The following is a 24,520-nucleotide window of genomic DNA, read 5'->3' on the forward strand; positions in this document are numbered from 1 at the left end:
GAAAGATGAGTAGTCTACCACTAAGCCACCACCGACTTCACTAACTATGCCAGAGAATTAATTATAACTATATTACTGATTTTTAATGCTCAATGATATATGGGGATGTATGCTTCCCTCAACTTTTTTGTGTAAGAAATTCATCTTATTTTTCTGATTCCAGAAATGTATGTTCATGTACAAAAATTTTGGAATATATAGACAATGCAAATTTCCCAAATGTCAGGAATACATAGAGGTCTCCAACATTTGCTATTTTCTATACATAGATGTATGTGTCTTAGGCCTTTTTGTGTCAAGACAACACACAATTTATTGGATGTGGCAGAAGCTGTAAACCAGATGTGGGGATTTTAGAGACATGAAGACCAAAAGGGTTCGTATAATATAATCCCTAGAGATCTGATGTCCAGGTTGAAGGTATGCCAAAACCACAATGGACCGAAGTGCTGGCTGATGAAGCAATGAAATCATCCAAATAGTAAGTGACATTTATAAACCAGAAAGAAAATAAATTCAAAATTGAAATAAAAGTTTTTTGAAAGGCTATCAAGTCCAAGAACTAACAGACTCAAATGTTCAGTATGTCTTATTTAAACATGAGTGCTTTGTGTGCTTCTTACACATCAGCACTTCAGATTAGTCCAATGAAAACCTTTCTAGTTGTTCAGCAAGTAGTGAAAGTTGTATTAAAAGTGTTTGGAAATGTTGGACGAGTCTTCAACAAAGAGGGTCACTCAGGTGCCGTTATCTAACGACACCATTTTTAAAACAAACAGACAAAACAGCTGGTGTAGATCTGATTTTGACTCCCGGTATCCCTGCTAGTTCTATACAGCCCAGAACTGTGCTCTGTGGGGTTGTCAAGGCTGTGACCCTTGGGAAGCAGCTCTCTGGGCCTTCCTTCCAGGCACCCCTGGGTGTGTTTAAGGCACCAACCAACCTTTCAGTTAGTAGTCAAGCACAACATATTTGATACCAAGGAATTCCTAAGAGCATGTCAGTTGTTAATGTATGGAAGTGCTTTCAATCTATTAAATAAATCACTGCTGGGCCAGCTCCCCTGCAATCCTTACTTTACCTCCACTGTGCAGGCTCTGCCGGGCCTTTTCCTGGTTCCCCTGAGTAACCCTATGATCTAGTAACTAACAGTGCAGGCTCGACCTAACATAGAACATTCAGACCCTACTGCAGCCTTATAGCCTCAATAAGTAACTGCTATGCCCATCCTGGTCAGTCCCCTACCCAACCTGGCAATGCAGAACTCTAGAGTCCTCCAAAGAAATATAGGGCAAGCCTTCTGGGAGATTTGGACTGGAGCAGGGAGGTGACAATTTTTGGAAAGCTGAATCGTCAGTGTGGCTGTCTAGATCTGTCTGTCTCCATGCACTAGAGAGTTACCCAGACAAGGCCCGAAGAAGGGGGAAAGGCACGCTCCCCCATCACCGGCATACGTATGGAGTCGGAGGTCTAGGGGAGGTGACTAGACCGCTCCTGGATCTTTCCTAAGAGCCTTGGTGGTGTGGTGGTTATGAGTTGGGCTGCCAACTGCAAGATCAGCAGTTTGAAACCACCAGCCTCTCTGAGAAAGAAAGATGGGTTTTTTAACTTCCATCCAGAGTTAGAGTCTTGGAAACTCACAGGGCAATTCTACCCAGTCCTATAGGGTCACTATGAGTCGGCATTGACTAGATGGCAGTGAAGCTTTTGCTTATTTGTTTGGTTGGTTTGGTTTGGGGCATTCCATATCTCTGTGGGAGCTCTTTCCACTAGAGCTGGGCTACTTGCTCAGATTGACTCCATTGACCCTGACCGTGTCAGATGCATCACAAACCCAAGGGCACTGTCAGGGATAAAGGAAGTACTTGTATGATGAATTGAGCTGGAGGAAGGGATTTTGCACTCAAGTCCTAGTGACTAAATGCTATTCAGCTGTGGCAATCATTCCTGAATCATATTTGGGGGCCTGTTTGGGAAGAGCATGACTAAAAAACCCTGCTCAGAAAGCAGTTTGAAAGCCTTACACAATTATCATTGCATCTACTTTCTAACTTCAATATAAAAACTATTGCCATATGCATTAGCTCAAAATCATGGCAAGAATGCAGAATATTTCTCAATTTCTCAGAGAAATTGTGGGAAGCCTTTTCATTATATTTAATCTCCTGAAACCATAAAAGGAGGGGAAATGCTGGAAATATGAAAGAAAAGCAATGAGGATATCTTCCACAGAACAGGGGGAAAGACTCCACCGTAATTCCAGAGCATGACTGGTAGTCCCAAGATACGAAGTCAGTTGAATTCTGTGCAGTGATTCGTGATTTTGGTTCATTTGCATAGTCACCACTTGTGGCTCAATAAAGGGTCTTTGCTTCCTGACATGATCATTGAAGACAAAATAGATGCATAAGCAAATATGGTGAAGAAAGCTGATCGTGCCCGGCTATCAAATGATATAGTGTCTGGGGTCTTAAAGACTTGAAGGTAAACAAGAAGCCATCTTAGCTCAGAAGCAACAAAGCCCACATGGAATAAGAACACCAGCCTGTGCAATCACGAGGTGTTGAAGAGCTCAGGGATCAGGCATCAAAGAACAAAAATTCTTATCATTGTGAATGAGGAGTGTGGAGTGGGGACCCAAAGCCCAGCTGGAGGCAACTGTACATCCCCTTATGGAAAGATCATGGTGGGGGAGACGAGCCAGTCAGAGTGCAGTGTAGCAACGATAAAACATACAACTTTCCTCTAGTTCCTAAATGCTTCCTTACCCACTATCATGATTCCAATTCTACCTTACAAATCTGGACCAGAGGTTGTACACTAGTACAGATAGGAACTGGAAGCACAGGGAATCCAGGACAGATGAACTCCTCAGGACCAATTGTGAAAGTGGTGATACTGGGATGGTAGAGGGAAGATGGGGTAGAAAGGAGGAACTGATTACAAGCATCTACATATAACCCCTTCCCTGGGAGACAGACAGCAGAAAAGTGGGTGAAGGGAGACATCAGACAGTATAGGATATGACAAAATAGTAATAATTCATAAATTATCAAGGGTTTGTGAAGGAGTAGGCTGGGGAAGGATGAGAAAAAATGAAGAGCTGATATCAACTGCTCAAGGAGAAAGCAAATGTTTTGAGAATGATGAGGGAAACAAATGTACAAATGTGCTTGATAAAACAACTGTATATATGGACTGTGATAAGAGTTGTAGGAGCCCCCAATAAAATGATTTTTAAAAGAAATAAATAAAAACTTAGTCTTAGAAACCCACAAAAAAGTGGGGGGTATCTTTGCAGTGAATAAGTCATTGGTCTGACAAAATTTTATCATGTCAACTCCAGTGTCATGTCTCTCACCAAATCATATTTTCAAAGACTGATCCTTCTATGCGGTCCTCTGGTAGTAGTTCTGTTAGATAGCTAGCTTAGGACGGGGGTTGTCCCTCCCATGCCTGAAAAGAGACCCATAGAGGAGGTTGAAAAGAAATAGGCAGATACCTATGAAGACCCCAAACTGAGCATGCTCCTACTCAAGCTTCCAAGCCAGGTGGGAGGTACACCTGGGCGGATCAAACTAGATGCAGGCTGATGACATCACCCTGGTGGGCATAATTCAGCCAATGGAATCAACCAATACCATCAACCATGCCTTCCCCTAGCCAGGGGGTGGGCTAGATTAAAGGCAGGGAGCATGCTCTGGGATCTCCTCTTACTCTGCTTCAGGTCAGAATTGGTAGAGGGGGAGAGTCTCCTCCTCCACACGGGAGTGCATGCACCCACTCTGGGCCTACTAAGGGCCCACGCTAAGGTGACCAGATTTTAACATTGGTAAAGCGGGACACCAGCAGGACAGCATTGATAAAACTCATATCCTGGCAAAATAGCCACATGGCAGTCAAAAACTGTATACCATAGCTTGTTGTGCATTCTTTGCAAAAATCGGGACTTTTTAAAAATGCTGCAGGACGCCAGGGAAAATTGTTAAAAATCGGAACTGTCTGCCAAAAGCAGGACATCTGGTCACCATCTTGGCCCACATGTTCTCAGCCTCTAGGGTTCTTGGGCTTCTGGCCCCCTGGGATCCCCCCAAGGTCTGCACACTTGCGTGCTCTTGTCCATGTGGTTGTTTGGGCCCAGTTGTGAATCCCTTTAAGATGTAAAACCTGAAACTTATCCTGTCCTTCATAAAAAAAAACCCACTTGGATTACAAAACGGGCTTCTGAGTGAATTCTTTCATCATGCGAAGGCAAGAACCAAGGTATTACTAACTGCAGAAACCTGACAGTTACGCATTAGGCTGCTAATCACAAGGTCAGCAGTTTAAAACTACCAGGTGCTCCAAGGGAGAAAGACCAGACTTTCTACTTCTGTAAAAGGTTAGAGTCTCAGAAACCCACCGAGGTGGTCCTGCCCTGTCCTACAGGGTCACAACGAGTCACAATGACTTGATGACACTGAGTGTGGTTGTTTTGGATCCTTGTTGATTCCCAACTTGTACATTCCAATCACCATGCAGCTTAAGTTGGTGTTTGCTCGATCTCACACTGAAGAAGTTGACAAAAGGCGTCAACGTCTTCATCTTCATGGTGGTTGATTAAGACGAATGCCAGCTGTATTAACAGTCTTCCTTGTAGGCGTGTGTTTATTACCCTATTACTGTTGGACTCCAGGGTTGACCTTGAAGTGTTCCTTCGGAGAATGAGTGCAATTCCTCTTCAATTTGTATTACCCAGTACAGTAGACCATATGATTGTCCAATTAAAAACAACCAATACCAATCCATTTCAGCTCAGTAAGGTGTAAGGAGTTGATCTTTATGTTTTCTGCTTCAATGTTGATGCTTTCCCATTTCCCTAGCTTCATATGTCACACATTACATGTTTCCGTTATTAATAGATGCGTGCCGCTGCTTCTTCTCATTTTGAAAGCATGCCATAGCAGCAAATGAGCGTCCCCAAAACTTTACTCCAGTCACATCATTCACGCCGACTCTCCTTTGATTTGAGACCCAGCTGCGTTTTGAATGCCTTCCTGCCTGAAGGGCTCGTCTTCTGGCAGTATACCTGACAACGTTCCCCTGCTACTCACAGAGCTTTTACTGGCCAATTTTTCTGAAGTAGATTTCCAAATAGTCCTTCCTAATCTCCCTTAAGTGGGAAGTTCCTCTGAGGCCTGTCCACCAGAGGTGACCACGCTGATATGTGAGACGTCCGAGGCACAGTGTCTAGCATCTCAGCAACGTGCAGGCCACCGCAGATCACAAACGGAGAGGCCAGTGGAGGAGAAAACTAACAGAGATGGAAACTTCATTCCACAGAAATCCTTTGACTGGTTTTATTTTTTTAAGTGAAAGACAGCCAAAAGAGACACTTGGATGAGATTTGGGGACTGTAATGAAGTAGTGTCATCTTCTGAAGGGCTTTGTAATGGAATTCGCTTCTGTTGGCCCCACTTTCTTCTGCTTCCTGTCCAGCTTTTCTTCCAAAAGGCTGATCCCACTGACCGGTAGTGTCCCAGATCTGCTACTAGATTTTTTACTGTGAACTACACAAAGTCAACAGTGCCCCACAGATGTCACCACAATCACCCATCTGACTTTGGAGATTGGACAATTGGCTTCTCAATGTCTTTGCCTTCTCCAACCTGGTTTCCCATACTGGAGCTTTCAGCAGTGTCTCCTGCTGGTAGGTAGGAGCGGATTCCAACTGAAACAAGCTGTACAACCGAAGGCAGCCTGCCCAGGCCAGTGCTGTTCTCGCAATCATTGCTATGTTGGAGTCCATTGTTGCAGCCACTGGGTCAGTCCATTTAGGCCAAGTCCTTTTTTACTAATCTTTTACTTTATCAAACAAGATATTCTTCTGATGTTCTTCTCCAGGGACTAGTCCCTCCTCATAAAATGTCCAAAATATGTGAGATCAACTCTCCCCATCCTCACTTCTAAGGAGCATTCCAGCTGAGCACCCAAAGAAAGAGTTAAGTAAGAGCAAAGTGCTTCCCAAATTGATGAAGCTCCTTTAGTGCGCAAAGAGGGATAGTGTGTGTTGTTTCAGAGCCTCAACAATACCAGGCACTGGCAGAGTCTTACATCTTGGCCAAACTGGAAGCTTGCTATATGACATCACCCTGTGGTTTTCATATGAATTTCCCTGATAATTAAGGAGGTTGAGTATCATTTAATTTTTTAATTGGCTTTCTGGGTTTCCTTGTTTGTAAAGGGCACGTGACATTAGATCATTTTTCTATCAGGTTGTCTGTCTTTTTGTTATTTTTCATAACTCGAACTCACTGTCCTTGAGTCAATACTGACTCATAGTGGCCCTATAGGACAGAATAGGATGACCCCTGTGAGTTTCTGAGACTGTGACTCTAAACAGGATTAGAAAACCCCATCCTTCTCTGAGGAGCAGCTGGAGGTTTTGAACTGCCAACCTTGCTGGTCGCAACCCAATGCATAATCATTATGCCATCAGGACCCCTCTTTATTCATTCAAAGTTCCTTATATATTCTGCATAATTAGTCCTCTGTCAGGCATATATATCACAAATATTTTATGCCAGTACCCAAGCTTTTAAAAGGCTTGCCCTTTTAAAACTCCTAATTTTTATGTGATCAATTTATCAGTCAGTTTTCTGATTCTTGCTTTTGTAGATATAGTTTACTCTATAGACATTAAGACACAGCAGTTCTATTCTTAGTTATAAAACCAAATCAAACTCTTGAGTCATTTCACTCAAGACAACCCCATTTGTATGAGAAATTTCAATGGCTGCATTTTTCACAAGTAGAGCACTAGGTTTCTTCTGAGCCCCCAACCTCAAACCTCTGATCTTTCAACCAGGCTTCTAATCAATTCACCACCCAGAACTGCCTACCTATAAATCCTTGAGGGGGGAAAAAAACTTGTAAATTCTCCAGTTGTGTGAATATTAATAGCAGTTAATGCTCCGAATAGGAAAACAGAACAAAAGGAAAATTTGGAAATTCTCAAAATGTCCATCAACCTACTCCCAAACTCTCTGCCATCTAGTCACTTGACTCATAGTAACCCTATAGTACAGAATAGACCTGCCCCGTAGGGTTTCTGAGGCTGAAATCTCTACTGACGAAGATTGCCTCGTCTTTCTCCCAAAGAGCAAATAGTGGGTTTCAATCGCTAATCATTTCGGTGAGTATCCCAATTCTTAACTCACTGCGCTACCAGGCCTCCTTTGTCCACCAAACTCACTGCCATCCAGTTGATTTGGACTTATAGCAACCCTCTACGACAGGGTAGCACTGACCCTGTGAGAGTCTGAGACTGTAACTCTTCCTGGAGCAGAAAGTCCGTCTTTCTCTCTGCTTCTGAGGTAGTTAGTTTTTATTGTGCCAACCTGGCCAATAAACACATGTGGGGTTAATTGAAGGGCGGAGAGATAAATGGCTCGGTGAGCCTTGCCTTTCTAGTTCTCGGGTCTCTTGCTTTCTGATGGTTGGACCAGGGTGTAGTTGCCTTAGCCAAGTCCCTGCTTCAGCTGGAAAGGATCACTCCCTGCAAGACATCCCCAAGAGAAGCCACATGGACCTACTCCAATGCAGCCTTGGGTGCTGGAGCAGATGTGTGGCAACCCATGCCAGTGCTGAGATGCTTACACGTTCACTGATTCGGTTTTCCTCCTGAAGTCGGCATCATAGTGTGTGTTTTGTGAGATGGAGAAGGACTTTGTGGATTGGTGTCAGACATGTGAGTTAATGGGTTAATGTTGGACTTTGGGGCTTGGGCAATACTGGGTTGGGATGTTTTCTTGATGTGAACTTCCCCTCTATATAAAATTCTCTCTTAGACATATGAGTTTCTGTGGATTTATTTCTCTAAAGTACCCAGATTAACACAGCCTCCAACTGCCAACCTTGCAGATCTTAGCCAAATTTCATAACAACAACACTAACAGATGGGATAAATACATGTTGGCATGGTCACAAAATGTAACAAATGACAAACACGTGTGGCTCCAAGTATGTATGAGTCTCACTAATATACTGTTAACGGAAAGAACTGATCCCTATTCCTGAACATTCAAAATCAACCCAAGGTAAATTATAAATAAGTATTGTGCAGGGGTAGAAACAGAAATGTTAATCTTTACAGAGAAGGGGGGCATTTATCGTGAACATCAGGATTAGGGTCACTTCTGAGGATGGGAAGGGTATGTGAAGCGAGAAGCTTTTACAAAGAATTTCTATAGGTACAAGTGACATCTGTATTTTAATCTAAGAGGTGGTTTCCCAACAATTTGCTTTATTGTTCTTTAAAATATACATATTTTATACATTCAATTACATTTATAGTATCACTATATTATTATTATATCCATTGTCCCAATATGTTTATAGCTATTTTCTCAGAAATCATATTTGTCATCTTGGCTTAAGAGAGCTGACTAGAAGATAGTGATAATTTAGAACAGTGGTTCTTAACCTGTGGGTGGCGACCCCTTTGTGGGCCAAGCCACCCTTTCACAGAGGTTGCCTGATTCATAAAAGAAGCAAACTTGCCGTTATGAAGTAACAATGACAATAATTTTATGGTTGGGGGGGGGTCACCACAACATGAGGTACTGTATTAACGGTCAAGGCATTAGAAAGGTTGAGAACCACTGATTTAGAAGAACAGTTTCCAACAGTCAGCTGTGGAGAGTGCTGTGCGTTAAAAAGGCCTGAGTAAAGTAAAAAAAGTATTGCTACTAGAACTCCACTTCACACATGCATGAGTTTATTCCCAACAAAAGCTGTTTAAACATCTTGCAATCAGTGGGTGGCTGCAGACATGCTATTTTGGTAATACCTTTGTCTTGGGGTTTTAAAACAAAAAAATCACTCAATAGTGATTCCTAGGGAATCTGGCGGGTCATTTCAATTCAGGGCAGAGAGGTCAGCTCAGAAGGGTATGGTGAGGGTTTGGGGGGCTTCCCAGGGAGCCATCTTCATAGAAGTTCTCAAAGAGCTCAGAACAATGAAACCTACATTGGCGGGAAACAGCGGCAGACAGTGATCGCATGGAACTCGTTTTTCCCATCATGGCACAGCACCTGCTCATCCTTTAGGGGTAGCAATGGCTGTTCTGGGAGAATTTCTTTGGAAACTACCCCATCCAGCCTAAAGCTGTGACTTTGCCCCTTCTTGCTGCTTTCCGTTCCTCCCGAAAGCTTAGCAAACGCTTAGAAAGAACACAGCTAGAGTCCATCCAGGGCGCCCCAGCTGTCGTTTGATGTGGTGTCAGTTGGAGAGAGCCCAGTTCTCTGGGGAGAGGTCAGAGAAATGAAAACACCACTTTCAGAAGTGCACTGATCCAGATGGAGGATATGTCAAGAAACAGCAGCTTCACATTGCGATATTTTTGTTTAATAAAGGTTTCTATGATTCTGCAGCAATATTATTTTTTGCTTACCCTTGTCAACTGTGAACCTCCATCTGGACTACTGACTGTCGCAGAGTCTGGATCATATTGTGTAGGCCATTTCCTGCCTGGATGTGTTGAACCACCATACGTATGAACACAAGAGCTCCTTGCAATCAGCCCGAGAGTGTCAGTGTCGTCCTACTGCCCCCTTGTGGCCATTATCTCCATGCACCCTGAGCTAAGGAAGCCTGGCCCCACAGAGTTTGGCTTACTGTGGTGGTTTGTGTGTTGCTGTGATGGTGTGTGTGCTACGCATTTCACTATATATCTAAAGTGAACGAGTTTCAGGAGAGATTCCGGACTAAAAACGGGCTACTAATTCCACTTCAAAGGAATTTGCCACTGGAAACCTTAGGGATAGCAAGAAAACACTGTCACCTACTGAAACCTAATGGACACGATCAAACACCAGATCAAGCACCAGAACACGATCAAACATAAAGCCCTAAGTTGAGTCCCTCAGGGAGGAAGGCACTCAAAAGATGACTGAGAAAGTGAGTATAATAAATATATACACAAGAGACCTGCGAAATTCATCAACCTGTTTAAAAGAAGAAAAAGAAATCACAGTAGGTGACTTTAATACATCGCTATCAGAGAAAGATAGATCACTGGGAAAGAAGCTGAGGAAGGAGGCTACAGTGCTAGAAACTACAATTAGGCAACTGGGCCTGATAGACAGTTATAGAACTCTCCATCCAAATGCAAAAAGAAAATCACATTCTTTGAAGTTCACGTGGCTCATTTTCTAAAATAGACCACATGCTGGAACACAAGTTGAGCCTGTGTAAATTCAAATACATAAAGATCACTCAGACACCCCCTCTGAAACCACCCCACCATAAAGCGGGAGAACAAAAAGATGACCAAAAAAAGCAAGGCAAACAATTGGAGGATGAATAACAATCTTCTGTGACACAAATGGGTACTGGCTTAGATTAGAGAGGAAATTTAAAAGTTTCTAGAAACTAATGGGAATGAGAATATAATGGACGAAAATCCATGGGATACAGCAAAAGCAGTTGTGAGAGGAAGTTGATAAGTGTTTAATGCAATATGAAAAAGAAAGAAACACTGATATACTGTCACAAAATCTCTAACAACTAGAATAGAGTTACCAAACAACCCTTCCAATAGCAAAAGAAAAGAAATAATAAAAATCAGGACAGAGTTAAATGAGTGGGAACACAAGAGAACAATGCAAAAAAAAATCAAAACATGTTTGCAGCAAAAAAAAAGCTGCAAACATCAATATCCAGAATGAGGGATGAAACCAGGGAAATCACAACAGACCTCAAGGCATTAAAATGATAATCACAAAGTACTATGAAAGACTGTATTCTAATGAGTTCAACAACATGGACAAATGGAAGACATGGACAGATACTTTGAAAAAACAATCCCTCCTTAGATTACCCCAGATAAAGGTCGGGAACCTCAACAGATCCATAGCAAAAAAAAAGCTCCCAGACCAGATGACTTCATAGGAGATTTCTACCAAGCATTCACTGATCCTCCACAAATTATTCAAGAGCATAGAAAAAGATGGCAAACTCCCAAATTCATTCTATGAAACCAGTATAACTTTGACACCCAAACAGAGCAAGGATCCCATAGGTATAGAGAACTACAGACCAATATCTCAATGTCAATGAACATAGATGCAAAAATCCTTAACAAAATATTGGCCCATAGAATACAAAAGTATATAAAACATATCATTCATCATGATCAGGTGGGATTCATTCCAGGGATGCAAAAGTCCATATTATTCACCACATTGATAAGAAAGAGGATAACAATCACATGATAAATTGATAGACCAAAGCATTTAACATCCAACACCTATTCTTAATCAAGATACTCAAGAAGATAGGAACGGAAGGAAATTTTCTCAAGTTAATACAAATTATTTATGAAAAGTCAATAGCCAGTATAGTCAATGGAGTAAAGACAAAACAATCCCACTGAAATAGGGAACCAGCCAAGGATGCCCCTTGTCCCACTTCATGTCAAAATCGTACTGGAAGTCCTACTTAACAACCTAAGGCATAGGAAAGACATTAACGGTCTTCGTCTTGGAGAGGGGGAGGTACAACTAACACTATTTGTAGACCACACAATTCTATACATTGAAAACCCCATAAACGCCACAACAGGAGTACTGGCAGTGGTAGAGGAATGCAGAAGAGTAGCGGGATACATGATCAACAAACAGAAGTCTATTGGTTTGTAATATATATCAGACAAAACCACGGACGAGGAAATCAAGAAGGCAGTAACCTTCACAATAGCCAAGTACAAACTGAAATATCTAGGGATCTATTTAAACAAGGAAAACGACAGAACCCTACTACAGGAAATCAAAAGGAACATCCGCAAGTAGAAGAACATGCCATGCTTATGTATTGGAGGAAAATATAGTAAAGATGTCAATCTTACCTGAGGCACTATATAAGTGTAACACTATCCCAATTCAAATACCAACAACCTTCTTCAAAGAACTGGAAACCCTGACCACCAATTTCATATAGAGAGGGAAGAAGCACAGAATTAGCAGAGAACTCCTCAAGAAGGACAAAGTCAGGGGGCTCACCTTACCTGACTTTCACACCTACTATAAAGCCACAGTGGTCAAAACAGCGTGGAACTGGAATAATGAGATACTAAGACCAATGAAAAAGAATAGAAAACCCAGAAAAAAAACCATCAGCATATAGACATCTGATCTTCAAAAAGCATCAAGTGGGAGGTGGATATCCTCCTTTAACAAGGGGTGTGGAAACAATGGATACCCACCCGTAGAAAATGAAACATGACCCTTACCTCACCTCATGCACAAGAACAAACTCAAGGGGGATCACAGACCTGGAAGTAAAACCCCAAAATATCAGGACCATCAATGAAGGAATCAGGACTAACCTAAGAAACTTAGCACAGGGAATACATAAGCTAATTCTAATAGGGAAGAGCACACACAGAGATGAAGCTGAAATCGAAAAATGGGATACACTTAAGATAAAACACCTGTGTGTGTCAAAAGACTTCACCAAGTGAGTAACAAGAGAACCCACAGACTGGGAGAGGAGTTTTAGCAATGACATAACAGACAAAAGGATTATTACTAAAATTTACAATACCCTCTAAGCCTGAAAAATGAAGAAAACAGTTAACACCTTGAGGAATTGGTCAAAAGACCTGAAATAGTTGTTTCACTACAGAAGAGAACCGAATGACCAATAAGCATATGAGAAAATCCTATTGATTATTAGCCATCAAAGAAATGCGAATTAAAACAACTATGAGATACCATCTAATACCCTTGAGGACAGCCCAAATCAGAAAATCAGAGAGCAACAAATGTTGGAGGGGATGTGGTGAGATAGGAACTCTCCTCCACTGCTGGTGGTCGTGTAGATGTGTACAGCCTCTGTGGAAAGCCAACTGGTGATATTTAAAGCAAATAGAAATTGAGTTACCTTACAACCCAACAATTTCTCTTATGGGCATATACTCAGAAGTAAGAAATAGAACACAACCAGTCGTTTGCGCTCCATTGTTTATTGTAGCGCAATTCACAATTGCAAAGAATGGGAAACAACCTAAATTTCCAGTGACAGACAAGTGGATTAGAAAACTTTGGCGCATACATCCAGTGGAGTACTATGCATCACTAAAAAGACTGATATTTGCATGAAGCATGTCATCTAATGGGAAGAGTTGGAGGAAATTATGCTAAGCTAAGTGAAGTTAGCAAATCACAAAAGGACCAGTACAACATGAGTCTACTGAAGTAAGTATACTCAGCACAGTAGGTATAGAAGAAAAGCCACTGTCTCACCCTTCACAGGGTTGAGGTACAGGCAATCAGGTGGGGGAAAACCAAACCCCAGGATGTACATGTCATTCCAACACAAAGAAGGGGAAGCGGGTGGAGAGAAAGGGGAAGAAAAAAAAGAGGGCAGCTATGGTACTAGAGGAGTAGGGCACTAATCCCCCCAGGGGAAGGGGTGTTGTTTATGTCTCCACAAAAATGGGAGTGTGAGTGCAGACCCCACCCTGTGCACCAAACCATGAGGGCAGGGCAACTCATGAACAGAGAGGTCTACAGGGCTGGCCCCAATCAAAGCCAAACATACACACACACACACACCGCCACCTCTCACCACCACTTCTAGAAATATGTGCTACAGAGGACAACGCTAAACCTACAGGTTGGGGAGAGGGGCCAGCCTGTCATGCTCATACAGAAGCAAACCAAGAAGGAAAAAAGAGAGAACGAGGGACTAGACCCCAAGCCCTGAGGATGATGTCCCTGCACGGAGTTTCTAAGGCACAGAGAAGACTGTAGAGCTGACAACAGCTCAAAACATGATGTCCTGTGCTGGAGCAGACTGCAACAGAGGACAATACTGGGGCCCCATGGCGGGGAGTGAGTCCAGTCTGACCACCTCCACAGTGGGGTGAACCAAAAGGGGAACATGACAGATCAGCAACAGGAGCAAAGCCACAAGCCCCTTGAGGGGCCCCCAAAATAGACTTCAGGCTAGGAGGGGCAGTTCCTGGAACCCCTCCCTCCCACTACTGGTGGGGAGAGTCATAAGCTGACAGACCTAGAAAACTACAACACCCACACACACACACACATTGAGTAAGTATGTGTGGACCATAATAAGCTATGGATAACCTTGAGATGAATGTGAATTTCAGAACATGAGAAACATGTACGTGGACCAAGAGGAGCTGTGAGAACAAGGGAATACTGCATGGTTTAAAATCAGGACAGGTGTGCGTCAGGGTTGTCAACTTTCAAAGTTGCACCAGACAACTTTCCAAGTCCTGTGTATTTAATCATCTAGACGATCATCCTTCAGCACTCTTTCACTGAATGACGTGACGAACATTTGGAAATTGTGAACTGCATGTAGCTCTCCATATTTTAAAGCTGGTTTAAAAAAACAAAACCTGCGTATTAAAAAAAGTAAAAGCACAATTGGCATACCACCGCGGCGCCGGGTGGCATGCTTTGCTGTAGAGGGAGTCAACACTGATCCTTCTTGTCAGCAGCTATATGATTTCTAAACAAAGCTCACTGACACTACAAGTCCTGGGGACATAGTGATTATACTTTGGGCTGCTAACCACCAGGTCAGCAGTTTGAAACCAACAACCTCTATGAGGGAGAAAGACCAGGCTTTCTACTCCCAAAAGAGTTACAGTCCCCAAAACCCATAGGGGCAGTTCTAGCCTGTCCTACAGGGTCGCTATGAGCTGGCATCTACTCGATGGCAGAAAGGTTTGAGAGTTTCATTGTCACTGAAGCCAGGCCTTCCAACACTGGCTCAGCCCTGAGGGTTGAATCCTCAGGGTCAGCTGGGCTCTGAGAGGGGAAATCACTGAAAGCAAACATCCTCCCACGGGGGACACTCTTATCTCTGGCTTTGCTCTAAGAAGACAGGACCAAAGCCTTCTGACTTTCTCAAAACAGCTTGGTACCTTGGGAAGCAAGGCTGCTTCTTATTTTCCTCTAGGACAATCACAACTTCCATGAACCTTGTAAAAGGAAATGAGCAATTTGATAAGATTATGTGGTCAGGAAGTCCCTTTTCCATTCATTATTTATAATTAATTGTATCACCATTATTTTCACGAATAGGTTGGTTTGTCTCAGAAATCCTTACAGACCTCACCCAGTTAAGAAAGCAAGTAGAATTTCTGACCTCCCCCCATCCCAACCCCATCCAGGGGTAGGGTGGAGACCGGGGGAAGCAGACATGTTTACAAAACAAAATGCTGGGCCTTGAAACTAAAGCCCAAGGGACTACAAGCAGACATCAGCAGCAGGTACCAGAACAGGAAGCCTAAAGCCTGGGAGGGGCTGGGGCTAGGGGTGGGTAGCACAAGCTCCTTGTCCTGGGTAGTGAAGAGGAATAGCTCATGGCCACAGAGGATCAGAGTGAATTTTCCCTTCCAGCAGGCCCCCCGGAGAGAAGGAGAGAAAGTACCAGAGAGCCCTGAAATTCACTGAGTGGTTCCCTCCCATCTCCTTTTTGTGGTCCATGCCCCGCTCCCAAGCACGCGCACACGCACGCACGCACGCACGCACGCACACACACACCACCCAAAAAACAAAAGTTTTCGATCTGGAAGGAATTAATTACCTTCCCATGACATTTTTTTCCCTCCTACCTGTTGGGCTGCTAAATGCCAAGTCGGCAGTTCAAAGCCACCAGCTGCTCTGAGAGAAATAAAAATGAGGCTTTCTACTGTAAAGGTTCCCAGTTTTGAAAACCCACAGGGCAGTTGGACGCTGACCTCTAGGGTCACTGTGAGTCAGAACAGACTGCACAGCAGTGAGGTCGCATGCTGCTGCTGGCCAGAATGAGAATGCCATCACTGCTCAATGGGATCGACAGCAGAATTGTAAGTAAAGGGATACACTGGATTGTGTAAGACATGGGGGGAAACTATTATAGGAAAGAAAAGGGGGGTTGTGGAGAATGGTGGGGATAAAGGGGCACTGATATCAAAGAGTACAAGAAGAAAGAAAATGGTTTGGAACTGATTGTGGTAGCAATTGTACCATACTGCTTGATGTGATTGAACGATGGAGTATCATGATATCTCTATAGCTCCCAATAAAATGACAAATTAAAAAAAAGAATTCCACCATTAAATACAGTTATAGCTTACAGGTATGCCTTGTCTGGTTGCCCTTCATTTGATTGTGCTTTGCAGATACTGTAATTTTTACAAATTGAGCTCTTCTACGCCTGCCATTTTCCCAATAGTATGTGCTCATCTTTTGTCTCCGTGTCCCCTTTTGGTAATTCTCATGATTTTCAAACATTCTCATATTGCTATTACACACTGAATCAACGACATGATACTGTGGACTATGGTGGAGCTGAAATTCTCTGTGTCCTGCTTTGCAAAAGGCTATGGATGGCAGTGACCGATGTATTGGAGCTTAAATGCTGAGCACCCTGCTTTGCAGAAGGGTATGAATGGCAAATGACAGCACAGAGTCGCCACCTAAATGAAGCTTCCATTGAATGCTTTCTGGTCATTAACCAATGATGTTGAATGCCTTGGAAAATAGTGCTTCCCTGCTCTCTGGCCAGCCCAAGGAGAGGCAATCTCTCTCTGACAGGCTTGCTAAATGTGTCCTGAGGGAGGTCACCATACTCGGGATGGTACGGGGGTGGGGGAGGCAGTTTTGTCACAAAATCCTGATTGGCTTGGTCAGAAGACCCCGGACCAATCTTGAAAACTCTTCTATCATCTAAAAATGTACTTAACCCCATCATGGTCCCATTCCTACTTCTACAGTCCCACCTGTAATTGTGATGTATTGACCTGCTTTTGTAACCGCTTCCTTTGCCCTCCCATGCCCGATGTATCGAACTTCTGAATGGCAAATCCTATGCCATTTTAACAGGACAGGACTTGCTCACTTCTACCACTGAGGGAGCCATTCCTTGATATAAATCTCCTTCCGTAGACACGTACATACAAGCGTCATTGGTTTTGCTTCTCTAAAGGGCCTGGCCTAACACACCTGTCAACTGGCAGTGTTCTGTCTTACCGTCAAATAAGGAAATTCATGATGTATCCCCATCCTGTCAACTTGCCCCCACCCTGTGGAATCCTGGTAGTGTGTGGTTATGTGTTGGGCTGTGAACCACATGGTCGGCAGTTTGAAACCACCAGAAGTTCCTCGGGCAAAAGACTTGATTTTCTACTCCCATAAACAGTTATAGTCCTGGAAACCACAGGGGGTGCTGAGAGTCAGTGTTGACTCATGGCAGCGAGTTCAGACCACGGCAGTCCTGCCAGGGCCAGTCGCACATCTCAGCGAAAGTGAATGGAAATTCAAACTATGGGCCACTCGGCTTTAGAACCAAGTTCACACTGAAGAGTAAAGAAAGGACCGGGTACATGATTTCAACCTGGTGTGAGCTTGTTTTGATTATATTACAATCTGGTATAAATAAATCTAGATTTATTACTTCGCTCAGACATTTGCAATTTAACCCATTTCATTTTTAGCATATGAGGCTGTCTCCCACAGCAGACTTGTAAATGCTAGTTACTCATTCTTCCAAAAGAACAGCCTCACCACTGTGGCATGAGTTAGTACACAGACACATAAAACAAACCTGGAAGCATTCCCCTCACTCGTGCGAAGAATCACCTCCTCCTTCCCTCCTGTCCTTTGCAACATGAGGAGACAGCCCCGAGGAGGAAAGAGCCTGGTTCCTAATGACGAGATGGAGCTGCCTCCAGACGTTTTATTATTTGAGAGAATAAACCCCCTTCGTGTTTAAGCCGCGTCATGTTGGTTTTCTGTTACTTAGAGTCTGAAGCATCCATCAACACATAAAATGGTCAAAAGGACAACTGATTCTCATGACCTGTGAGAACAGCAGGACAATGGTTGCCCTGGTGCTCTTTGCTCCCTTCTGCAATTCTATCATGTGGGCTGGGAGAATCGGGTCATGAGATCTCAGATACTGTGAGTACACATCCGTTACAATTATTTTAAATGTTAAATGATTTAATTTATTTTAATTGGCCTATAACAATTCCCAATGCTTTGGCCGTTTAGTTTTAAATATTAAATACACCTTTAAAAAAAGAAAAGAAAGAAAATTGTACTCTCTAGATCCAATTTCTTTTCTTAGGGTCTCCTTGAGCCTACTTTCTTTTTTCTCTGCCCCCAACCTTTTTAAAAAAGTGATATATTTATTTAAAATGTAGACAAATGGTTCCATGCTCAGTTATCATTGTGATTCTGTGGTGACTTCCAAAAAGCATAACTAATTGTAATGGACTCTTCGCAACTACATTCTGCACAGAAATGAAAAGGTGCACAGGAACGACAGTCAAATTAGAAGTACTTCAGACACTTATAATTGATATGGTTGTTATTAGGTGTCACTGAATCAGTTCCGGCCCACAATGCACAACTGAACGACAGTGCTGGGTCTTGTACAAACCTCACAAATGTGCCCAGCCTTGAGTCCATCATTGAAACTTGCTAGAAAATGGAGTTGGACATTATTTACAGTAATATCAACATCCATAGAGGCATAACGAAGTAATTTGACCACAATATGACCACAAGAAATCTTTTCATATTTCCCAATTAATTTTATATAGTCAGTCACCGGAGCAAACTTGTTCTTAGCAAACAGAATTTTTTGGTCCATTTAAACCAAGTTTTGTGTATCATTCTGAGTCTGTTCATTTTCAGATGGGAGGAGAGTCAGAAGCCAGGTTCTTCATGTTACACATCCCGTGATGTCAAATCTTCATATGCTATTCAATTTCTTTGAGATATATGGAGTGACTCGCAGAAGGGCCCGGATATTAGAAAATTCTCTGTGGAGGAGCTCACGTCCTCTCACATCTTCTGTTGCATTTCCTCTTGGTCCAGCTTTGGCACGAGGCCCTCAATCCCAAACATCAGTGACCCCCAACTATGGCTATTGGTTCTCCCAGGTTTCCATCAGGTGGAACCTACTTTCAACAAATCCTTGGAGCAACATTCTTTAGCATTTTTTCTTTTAAAAATGTCCACCCACCTGGTTTCTATTTTCTCCTATTCCCTGCTCTTAATCCATGCCCGAAACCTTGCTGAAGGTATCTCAAGACTTAAAGAAATCACAGAATACATAAAAATTCTCCTTTCTTTATATATATGTGTGTATATATGTACATATATATATATGATCAGCTATTTGAAGTACCTGTGAATGTATTCTTCGATATAAAAATTGAGAGTTAAATTTTACTTACAAATTAGGAGACTGTGATTGGGCAATGATATTGCTTTAAAATCCTTCAGAGCAGTAAGTCTAAGTGCAGTCGGGTTATGTTACAGTTTGGCACAGCGCATTAAGGACAGCATTGTATTGTGCTAAGACAAGAAAAATACTAAAGATATACCAGATGGGTTTGGTTACACACCACCTCCCACTTGGTCAGTGTGGCCAACCATGCAGTTTAATGAACACAAAACCATCTCCAATGTCCTGCTCTCTTTCATTCTCTCACTAGGAAGGTCTGGAGCCCGGCACTCCTTTCTCTTTCCCTTGTAGCTGGGAGTGGCTGTGTTCCAATGCTTGCCAGGGAGCTGCAAGCATAAGTTTCCTGGGGGACTCTCTGTCATTTTTTTTTCATTTTTTGATAACTAGCACCATCTCTCTCTCTCTCTCCTTTTTGCCTTGAGCAAGACAATCAGCAGGGCAGAGTCAACATCAAACATGAAGGGACAGAAAGATAGTCTAATATTTGGTAGTATCATTGATTGGTAAATCAATGCCAGCAACCACTTACCTTAGTTTTAATGCTACTGTTAGTCATATCTTGTTATTGTTGCCTATAACTGGCAGTGTTCCTAACTATATGTCCATATTTTTCTACTTTCTCTCCTGGAAAAAGTTCTAAGAGTCCATTCCATTGAGTGTGTGGTCAAAGAAGCTCACAAAAGCATCAAGTACAGTCTTTACTATCAAGCTTGGATGTATAACCCATCCCACCTTGGTCTCACCATCTTTTCCCTAAAGAGTAACAAATGTTAATGGTGAGGATTATGCTTTGCCTCTGGCCACTCAGAATAAGTATTCTAACTCTGAACTTCTATACTAGTAGTTCTACTCCTAATTGGAAATGGGTTTGGGTTGTTGGTGAGACATGAGTAGTGTAGGGTATGTCTTCATCTCATCAAGCGATTAAACAAGTGAGAAGCAGAAATGGGGAAAGACAGATGTCGCAGAACCTGAAGGTAACCAAGGAACTGAGGAACAAGGACCAATCTCCGGAGCCAGCAGAGTGAGCCTTCTCCTAGAGCTATGAATTTAGACTTACAGTCTCCTAACTGTTGAGTAGGATTGCTTGTAAAGGGTATCTTTGTCTGGTTCCCATTTTCCGTTTCGCACCACTGCGACTAACTGCCATTGGTTTCATTTTTACGTCCTTCGTTACGTTGAGTATTTCCTCTCTATTCCTTTTTCTTTTAGTGTTTTTATCTGGAACAGGTGTTGGTTTTTTGTCCAATTCTTTCTCTGTGTGATTAACATAATTTGCATTTATTACATTTGTTTTCTTTTTTCTAATTTGGTTTTTATTTTTAAGAAATATATATATATATATATATATATATGATTCAAGAAGTACTTTGACTAAGAGCTTCTGATTCAGCCCATTCTCCTCCACTTTTTGTCCCTTCTCTTTTTCCCTCCCCAGAAATAACCCCTCTCCATTCACGGAGTTGCTTGTTTTCTTATCTGCCTGTGGGTTACTGTGGGAGTGTATGTGAGTCAGTATGTGTGTGAGTGTGAGTGAGCAGAGATGTGGATGTGTGTGATGTGTGTGTGTGGTATATGAATGGGCTGGGGGGGGAGGGGAGCCGGGGCACACAAGCTGCTTTGCCAGCTTCTCTCAGAGTCTCATGGGGAGCAGGAGTATCCGGATCTTCTGGGTCCCATAGAGTTCCTGTATGAACTCTTGGTGTCCGTGCTGGAGGTTGGGCACCTGATTATCAGTGTTTGGGAAACACACGAGGAAGAGGCTGAGGATGGGACATGCTCCTGCCTTCCATTCTGCCTGGTCACCGGTTCCCCTCGTTCATGCCCTCATTTGGTTTTAAGGGTCTTTGTTGTATAGAGGTGCTTGGGTAGCATGTCTGCCTCATCTGCCATCATTCCAGAAGTCTCAAATGTATCCTTCAGATCATCTTTAAGTTCAGGTGGGTTTTACTTTGGCTTTCTGGGACTTGCTTTCATTTTCTTCAACTTTGATTTGAACTTACATATGGATTATTGATGGTTCCATTGTCAGCCCCTGGTCTCCTTCTGATGGAAAATATTGAACTTCTCCATCATCTCTTTCCATAGATGTAGCTCATTTGATTTCTGTATGTTACATCTGTCGAGAATGGTGTATGCAGTCAGTGTTTATGTTGTTGAAAACATGTCCAATGAATAGGTAATAGACAAGATTCTGTTGTGAATCTCCAGAGTTGTTTCTCTCAAACTTTCCAATTGCTGATGTGTTTTGTTTCTAACGTTTGCATTTAACTCGTCTGGGTTATGGCCTGACATGTTCTTTTGTTTTGTTGTTGCTCGCTTTTCTACAGCTCTCTGGGTGATTCCAATGTGCGGCAAAGTCGAGGAACCACGGGTCTGCTGAGCCACTGCCAGGAAGAGGGGAATAAGTTGGGGCTTAGCAAGGCCTGGGTAAGAGAGACCCAGTGCCTACGAGTTATAGCAGACTCAAGACCAGTCAGGCTTGTATAGCAGTTCTAAATACAGAGTTGCTGACATCTGAAACACAGGAGCATTCACAGCTGAAGGAAAACATGTTACCATCATGGGTCAGGAGATGCTAAGGTTCTGAATTGAAGTAAGACCTGAAGCTAGAAAAAAAAGGACAAAGTTTATTCTCTGAGAGGAGAATTGACCATGGGAAATTAGTCCATAAACCACGCAGTGCAGTAAAAAGTAGATCACAATCAGATTGTTCAAAGGTGAACTTACCAAGCATTCTAATAGAGGACAGGATTCAGATAGTGAGATATTTTTATGAAACATCCATTCATTCAAGACACATGACTTAATGTAGAAAATTAAATAAGACATGATCCATATTTTCAAGAAAACTTATCCCAAACTTAGAAATTAAGCAAATATTGCATGTTCTTCCAACACAGTGAGTTTGGTTTGTTAGGTTCTGTAACGTTACATGTAAACCTGTAGCTTTTATCTGGTAAAGATAAAAATAACTTCTATCTGGTCAAAGAGCTAACTCCAAAGGTAACAGTTTTGTTGTTTGCTGGGACGATAAATAATGTGTCTCTAAATTGGCAATCCACTTCAAAATAGGCCTCCTGGTGTACTCCAGAATGCTGCTCCTCTAGTTCTCCACAGAGCTGACTTTGCCATCTCACTAGTTCCCTGAAGAAGTTGAACAAAGTATGTGATATGTATTCATTGCTCTTTGCATTGAGAGCCATGTTTTCAGCTTTTTGAAAATTATATCTTGTTACCATTCTCGAGTAGATAGATCACAGTTTAAGAGGAAAGGCAGTAAAGTAAGAGGGCCAGGGAAAAAGTGAAAGATTGTCAGGAGATGGGTTGACAGAGTGGCTGCAACCCGGGTCAAACATAACAGCAATGGTGAGGATGGTGCAAGATGGAGCAGTGTTTCTGTCTGTTGACACAGGGTCACTCTGACTTAGAACTCACTTGTTGGCACCTAATAACAGTCACATACATTGGCCTATACATTTATCTGCTTCTGATTCGTTATACATCTCTAATGAATAAAAAACAAAAACAACAAAGAGGAAAGGTAGATCTTTAAAAAAAAAAAAAGGAGTTATAACCCAGCTCTCTTTGTGCTGTCAACTCACTGCCATTAAGGCCAAGTTAGTGAATTCAAAGGGACCCTATAGAGGAGATTGAACTGTGGAATTCTGAAACTTGTAAGTCGTCATGGGAGTAGAAATCCTCGTCGCTCTCCCAAGGAGCAACTAGTGGTTTCAAACAGCTGACCTTTTAGTTAGCCGCCCAACACATACCCACTTTGCCACCAAGACTCCTTGAGTTCTAATAGAGAATTGAAATTCCTAAGGGAGCATAGAGCAGGGGTGCGCTGATCGCTGAAGATTAAAGTGGAGATTCACCAGGTGATCCAGTGGGACAGCTCCAGCTTGGAGACAAAGAGTGCATTGGCCTGGATGCGAGAAAGATAATAGTATGTTCAGGGAACAAGGAAGTATCTAAAGCAGAACCACTTGGGTAACCACACTGGAAGGCAGATCAACTAGGAAATGAAAACCAAGAGTGAAAAGGGTATTGAGGTGGAAATGATCAACATTATTCAATGCTCTAAAACAGTGGTTCTCAGATGGGGGCAATTTTGCCACACAGAGACATCTGGTAACATCTGGGGATATCTTTGGTTGCCACAGCTGGGGTAAATCTGCTACACAAGGCCCCTTTAAAGTGTTGAAAAGCAAAGATGATACTTTGACGACGAAGGTGCACCTGACTCAAACCAGGGTATTTTCAATTGCCTCACGTGCATGTGAAAGGTGGATGCTGAATAAGGAAGACCATGGGGTAATCAAAGCATTGAAATTATGGTGCTGGAGAAGAATATTGCAAGTACCATGGACTGCCAAACAGACAAATCAGTCTTGGAAGAAGTACAGCCAGAAAGCTCCTAAGAAGCAAGGATGGCCAGACGGTTTTGTGTGCTTTGAACATGCTGTTAGAGGAGAAGGACATCATGCTTGGTAGAGGGTTCATGAAAAAGAGGAAGGTCCTTGACAAGCTAGACTGACGCAGTGGATGCAACCATGGATGCAAACATAAAACAATTGTGAGGATGACAATTGTGAGGAGGGCGAAGGGCCAGTGTTTCCTCCTGTGGTACAATAGCATCCTATGAGCAGGAGCAGACTTTTGACACCTGACTACAACAGCTGGGGAGGTGTTACTGGCATCTAGTGAGTTAAAAGCTAAGGATGCTGCTTCTACCAAGCACAAGGCAGCCCTTGCAACACAGTCTTATCCAGCGCCAAATGCCAAGATTTCCAAGGCCGAGAAATCTGGCTCTACAGAGATCAAAAGCCACTGATTTGGGAAATGTGGAGGTCACTGACGTCACGGGTAAGAGCAATTGCAGTGTGGTTACTGTAGTTTTTCAGAATTGCATGTGCGCAAAACGTCTTTCAAACTATTTGGTAGTGAAGGGTGTGAGATAACGTGTGACCATAAAAGAGGAGAGGGCTAATGGAAAGTTTTTAAGGAAGGATGATCAGCAATATCAAAGTATTTAAAAATATTTGGATCTATTAAAATGTTCATTTTTCATTTACATATTTGATGTCTGATGTCAAACATCAGACATCCCTACAAGATGTACACCCCTATAGCAATGTATTCTTTGATAAAAGATACTTGTAGTTTCTATGTCTTAATAAAGAAATTAATGCTGTTTCTATGGCCATCACTCCATAATAACAATTTAGCAAAGGAAAATTGGGTCATCCCAATTAAG

General features: G+C 42.5%; 1 long non-coding RNA gene and 1 pseudogene across 1 annotated transcript in view; both read right to left on the bottom strand.

The window, feature by feature from the left end:
• LOC142430610 (uncharacterized) overlaps nt 1-24,520 on the bottom strand; it is an 88,349-nt gene that overhangs the window by 57,233 nt on the left and 6,596 nt on the right. The gene's annotated exons all lie outside the window — the stretch shown is intronic.
• LOC142430403 (mitochondrial import receptor subunit TOM5 homolog) lies at nt 18,466-21,829 on the bottom strand (annotated as a pseudogene).

This window comes from Tenrec ecaudatus, chromosome 17, assembly GCF_050624435.1.
Source record: "Tenrec ecaudatus isolate mTenEca1 chromosome 17, mTenEca1.hap1, whole genome shotgun sequence".
Lineage (NCBI taxonomy): Eukaryota > Metazoa > Chordata > Mammalia > Afrosoricida > Tenrecidae > Tenrec > Tenrec ecaudatus.